The following is a 5,764-nucleotide window of genomic DNA, read 5'->3' as shown; positions in this document are numbered from 1 at the left end:
TCTAATTTGTGTATCTTGTGGATTTAATGCTACACTTGACAGCTAGCTGAAAGATGACAGTCATAAGATTTTATCCTTCTCTCACTGAGTTTGTGGACCTGGAGAGATCTGCGTGTTGATTGAACGTTTATAGAATAATTATAAACTAAACAAGTTCAGTACTTCTTGTAATCGCTACCTTAACAACAATGTAAAATGGATATTCACAGTATTTAAAGTTTCACAATTTCCTGTTGCAGACAATACATTTTAAAGAATCCAAACAAATAACTGCTACTTTAATGTGCCTGAATTAAACCCCCGCTCGCACTCAGCGTGCTGCCAGTTTAATAAAGAATACATTTTCCGCTACAGTAGATTCCTGCATGTCAAAGTAAGCCTCTGCTTTCCTGTGGAGGCCTCATCTGTAGTGGCTGCCCCTCTTTGACCCGCATCTGCACATCTCTGGGCAGAGAAAGAGCCAAACGCTACTGAGATTAACAGCAAGCAGACTTTTGGACTTTGAGTGAATGAATGTCTGAAAATGACTCTGCTGTGTTCTCCAAAAGTTGATCCTGTTCATCTGGACGCAGCGTTTTCAGTGGGAGAAACATTTCGTCACTCATCCAAGTGACTTCTTCAGTCTCAGCTGACTGCAGGTTTCCCCAATCTTATAAACAGTACAGTTGCATAATGACTGAAACCAGCCCACTGAAGGAACAATGGGCTGGGAGGTCAGTTCCTTGAGCACAAATCTCATGAGCATTGATCAACAACCACTGATCAAAGACCATGAGTACCATTCACAGAGAGTTGGGGAATGGCTGCAATCACAGCATTGTAAGATGGCGAAAGATGTACCCTTAGGCCCCCTCCTCGATTCAGAGATGGTCTTTCCCTTTTCACGTAAATGGCCTCCTTGACTCCGCGCTCAACCCAGCGTTCCTCCCTGTCCAGGATGTCTCTGCTGTGTATGTGGTTCACAGCATCAAGGTGTCCACAGGTTCCGAGTTGTGAGTGTTGCATGAACAACCATCAACAACACTTCCTTTGAAGACTGTGAACAGGTTTGCATCCTCTTGCAGTTGGCTACCATCTTCAAAACAATTTCGGTGTATGGAGATGATGCTGAGACAGCAATAAAACTGAGTCAGTCTGACATAGGCACTCGTCAACCGTGCATTTATATAGGAATATAAGTTGTGCTCATCATCCTGCAGACAGGACCACGACTGTTTGGACACAGGTCGCCTCCCACCTCCCGATCGGCGTCATTGTCTAGCAATCGAAAGCAGTTGCAAAGAGGACTGATGCACACTGACCCTTTGAAAATTTTTGTTGTTGTTGTAAATTAAATGCACTCACGGGGAAACCACCATTTCTGTCCTAGTCACAAGGAAGTTGCAGTCCTATTTTTAGTCTAGTGTGACTGAAGCATGATCTAACTTTTACATAGAAATCTATGCAAATGTGTGATGAGCACTAGCTTATTGTCCCCGTGATGATTCGGACTGAAAAGAGGACTAAAAATAAGCTACAGTTATTTAATTCCAGATCCTGACTGTACTGGAAGGAACTGGTTTTTCCATTTTTAGGGTCTAATATTCATAAGTTGTAAAAGAATAGTCCAGTGGCTGTAGAGTTTTAGTGTAATTCCTGTAAGTAACCCAGCAGGTTTCTAACTATGAAGTTAAAAACTGCTCAGTTCTTTCAAAATATTCTCCATCACCTAATGCTCACAAAATAAGACATAAAATCATCCTCACAGAAGCTCTCCTTATGTCCGCAGACTTGTCAGATAACAGCTTGGTTGCCAAAGGGAAAGTGGTCGTTTCCCTAAGGAGGCAGTTTTTTGCCAACCTAAGGGCATGGAAAAAACCTGCTACAGTCACTACTTGTGATCTTCCTCCGCACCAATTCTGTTACACAATTAAAATATCCAATAAACGTATACCAGTTCATTTAAGTGACGAGCAGATGGCATCCCGAACACATTTTTAAAGTCACTTTTCGGCGTTCGCCATTCTCCACAACATCTAAGCGTTTGTTTATGAATGCTGCTTCGCTCCCTTCTTCATAATAAGTGTGATCACCGTGGGACTCGGGTGTTTAAACCTCGCCATCGCAGCAGTTAGAGCCTCAGCGGGCAGCGTCCAGGGCCTCGGGGCCTCGGCTAATGAACACCTGTGGGTGTTTGGTTGAACCGCACACAGCTCACGTACACACCTCAGAAACTTCCACGGCAGCCAATAATCCTGATCGACCGGCTGACTGAGTTCGGCTCTTCGTGGCCGGAGAGGCTCTCGGTGTCTGTGTGAGCACAAGAGGTGGAACAGAGCCCCCCAAAATAGCCCTTTGTTTGGTGATTTATCTACTCCTCTCAGCCGCCGCCTTTCCATCTTCATCCCTCTGTGCTCCTCTTCGTGTTATAGTGGGTTCTTTATTTAAACCTTTGGATTTTTGGCTTGTTCATAGGTTTTACATGAGATGTTCAACTTTTAAATTCATTGGTTTATTAAGATACGCCTTTGTCGAGCAGGTGAAGTTGATGTTAGCACGTCGCTAGTTTTTTTACCCGCTCGCCACGATCTCCTGGGTCTTTCAGACTGTATCTCTCCCTCTCTGACTTTTCACTAAAATCCCTTCGCACGTCCCACTCACCGCTGAGTTTGAGACGTTGCAGAAAAACCACACGAGACCAGAGGCGGTTGCATGTCACATACGGCGTGCTGCACCACAGCGGGATAGACTACCAGACTCCAATCCACACTGAGGCCTGTGTGCGAATGCATTCACAGTTCAGCCAAAGCTTTGATCCAAAAATGCCTCGGAGCGAGCAAACAGTACAGCCTGTTATGTTTTTATTTTTACTTTTTCCCCCCACGGACAACATAATTTGTGCATGGCAGTGGGCGGCGGTTCAGCTACCAGGTGAAATCACAAGCGAAAGCACAAATGAGCACAAAAGCTCGTTGGCGGGCTGTTTTTTTGTGTTGTTTTTTTTTTTTTTTAAGAAATCAAAAAGAGCAGTTTTCTTTATGAACTTCTGAACGTACACCCTGCTTGTCAACGTTACGAACAAAGACATTAAAGACAAAAAATGTTTCCGTGCAGCGTGATGACAACAGGATCTGCTTAATCAAACCAGTGACTCATCTTTCCATCAGAGCTGAGCTCGCCTAGTGCGTCACCGCCTCACTTTGATCCTTTCACTCGGTTCAAGGATACACAGAAAGGTAGATTATACACTCTGCACAGGCAGATAAATAACAGCTGAGGCTTTACCTGCACACAAACAGCAGAGCACGAAGTTGGAAAAGAGACACGTGTCGGTGTGAGCAACTTTTATCGGCGAGCGTAACATCAGCACAAGCTACGTGTTATTGTTTGTGCAGAAAGGGAACATGTGAGCTGCTGTCAGCTGAGAAGAGGCATCGACGAGCAGAGGAGGGTAGAAGCCTTTGAGGTGTTTGAAAGCAAACAAAAATCACACGACATCTTAGCAGAGGAGGAGAACGGCTTTAGATTTATGTTGACCAGCAAGCTCTTCACAATAAATGCTCCTTTCAGTAAGTTTAACATCACCTCCAGCTACAAGTCAAGCACGCAGTTTGTGAATTTCAACCTGATCACTTCTCTCATTGAAACAGTTTTTAGTAAGAGCTCCTAGGATCCTATGAACTTTTTCAATTTTATATCCCAAAACTTCCAAGTTCAACTGAAATTGAAAACACATAAGCAAAAAATACAAAAGATAATCAGGATAAAAACAAGCAAACATAAACAGCACTTTATGAGAGGCATAATTCTGACTCATTTCCTTAATAACAGAGGAATATGTCACTCATATGTACTTATATCATCCTTTGGATCAGCAATGGACCAAATTAACTTCTAACGCACTGCTTGTTTTATTACACATCCATGCTTTTACTTTTTTAAATGTAGTGACCACCTCAAAACTACTAAAATCAGCTTTTTTAAAAATTCTCCAGTCTTTAGCAATTATTAGACTTCTAAATCTTTTTTTTTTTTAATCAAGCTCTCTTGCAGAAATTAAAAACTAAAAATAAAGCAACATTTGTATGCAGACATATATGTATGCGTATGCATATATTTCCTCGTACAATCTGTTGATCTTTGGTTCAGGAAGCTTTCTGGTTTCGGTTTGTGTCCGAGTGCTACTGACCCATCACAATTTAACAGGCTTTAAATAAGCGTATCCACAGTTACGAGCAGAGGGCAGAGCAGGAAGTCCCGATCGAGACAGCTGCAGCCGGTTATCTGGATATCTGGGCTACAGACTGTATGTAAAGGATGGCCAGTGAATGACTACAAATGACTTCCTGGTTCATCTTGCTCGGAGGATTTCATGGACTCAATCAGCAGTTTCAAAACTGAATAAAATGCTGTCAGTTGGCCCTGTTCGAGTCAAAAAAGGAGGATGAATTTGTGTACACTCATTTGTCTTGATGCATGCTCAGTCATCCAGGTAAGTAAATCCCAAAAGGTTGATTCTGTTCATCACTTGGATCACTGACGAAACGTTTCTCTGACTGAAAATGCTACGTCCAGATGAACAGAATCAACCTTCTGGGATGTACACTCGTTGCTAACGAAGGTTCATTTTCAAGTTGTTAGCCAGTGACTGTGCAGTGTCCTCAGTCTCAGTCAGATCCACCTTTTTGCTCATCGTGTTCAGCTTCAAAAGGTCAAGGTGGCGAATTTACACCGACAACACACAAACTATGCATGCAGCCCACGTACTGGACTTCAGAGAAGTATAACAGGAGTGGCTTCATGTTTCTCCAGTCGTCCACATCCACAAAATAGAAAGTCAACCACATAGTTACTACATAGGATCCTTTCCAATACTGTCTGGTCTGTTATTAGGAGTTAAAACGATTATTTTCAAGAAAACAGCACAGCGGCCCTGAGAGGTCAAACGCACTGCAACTTAATTAAATGTCAGCAAATAGAAAAAAGCCACAAAAGTGAGCAAAACATTACCTAAGTTGGAAAAAAAACCTTAGAAAACACAACATGTCACATGATTCCTGCTGTAGATAACAGTAAAAACAAGTTTGCTATTAGTTTACTGTTATTGTCCTTTCTTAATTCCTCTAGTTGTGATTTGTGTGCTTCTGCAGCGTTTTTTCTAGTTGCTGGCGTGTTTGACCTCTCAGGGCCAAGACATGCATTTTTTTTTTACATCTCCTGTTTTGCACATGTGCATTTACACTTTGTGAACATTTCCCATCTGCCTGTAAAGCAGAGGCAGGTGCATTTAATGGTTTTCCTTTAGTCAAACATTCATCCCGATGAAGGTCTTTTCTCCCATTTAGCAGGAGCAGAAAGAAAAAAGGTCTTTTCGTGGAGCCTGTTATTGAAGTTCTCCTCCAGAACCACAAATAATTGTTGTTAATTTCTATGAATGAACATCACCTAGCCTCCTGCACGCTGTAAGCCAAGCTCGCATCTCTGTAGTGTTCACTGTCTCTTCCCTGTCATCAGAGCGACTCGAGATAATGGCTCAAAAGTAGCTTCACAACGAGTTAATTTGTGCTGTACATCCACACAGCGAGTGCGGACAAATAAAGAGCACTCGCGTGTCGGATTCCTCCGCGTTGTTTTTATCAGGTCCATTAGGCAGCCGGCTGTAGAGTCCCTGAGGTGTGCGCGCTCAGTTAGCGTGTTTGTTTTTCTCAAGGCTCTGTTGGCGTTAATGATGTCAGCCTTTATTGCAGCACACAAACACACTTCCTCATCTCAGAGGAAAATTTAT

The sequence above is a fragment of the Oreochromis niloticus genome, linkage group LG3 (genome assembly GCF_001858045.2).
Source record: "Oreochromis niloticus isolate F11D_XX linkage group LG3, O_niloticus_UMD_NMBU, whole genome shotgun sequence".
Taxonomy (NCBI): domain Eukaryota; kingdom Metazoa; phylum Chordata; class Actinopteri; order Cichliformes; family Cichlidae; genus Oreochromis; species Oreochromis niloticus.
Note: the sequence above shows the minus strand (reverse complement) of the source record.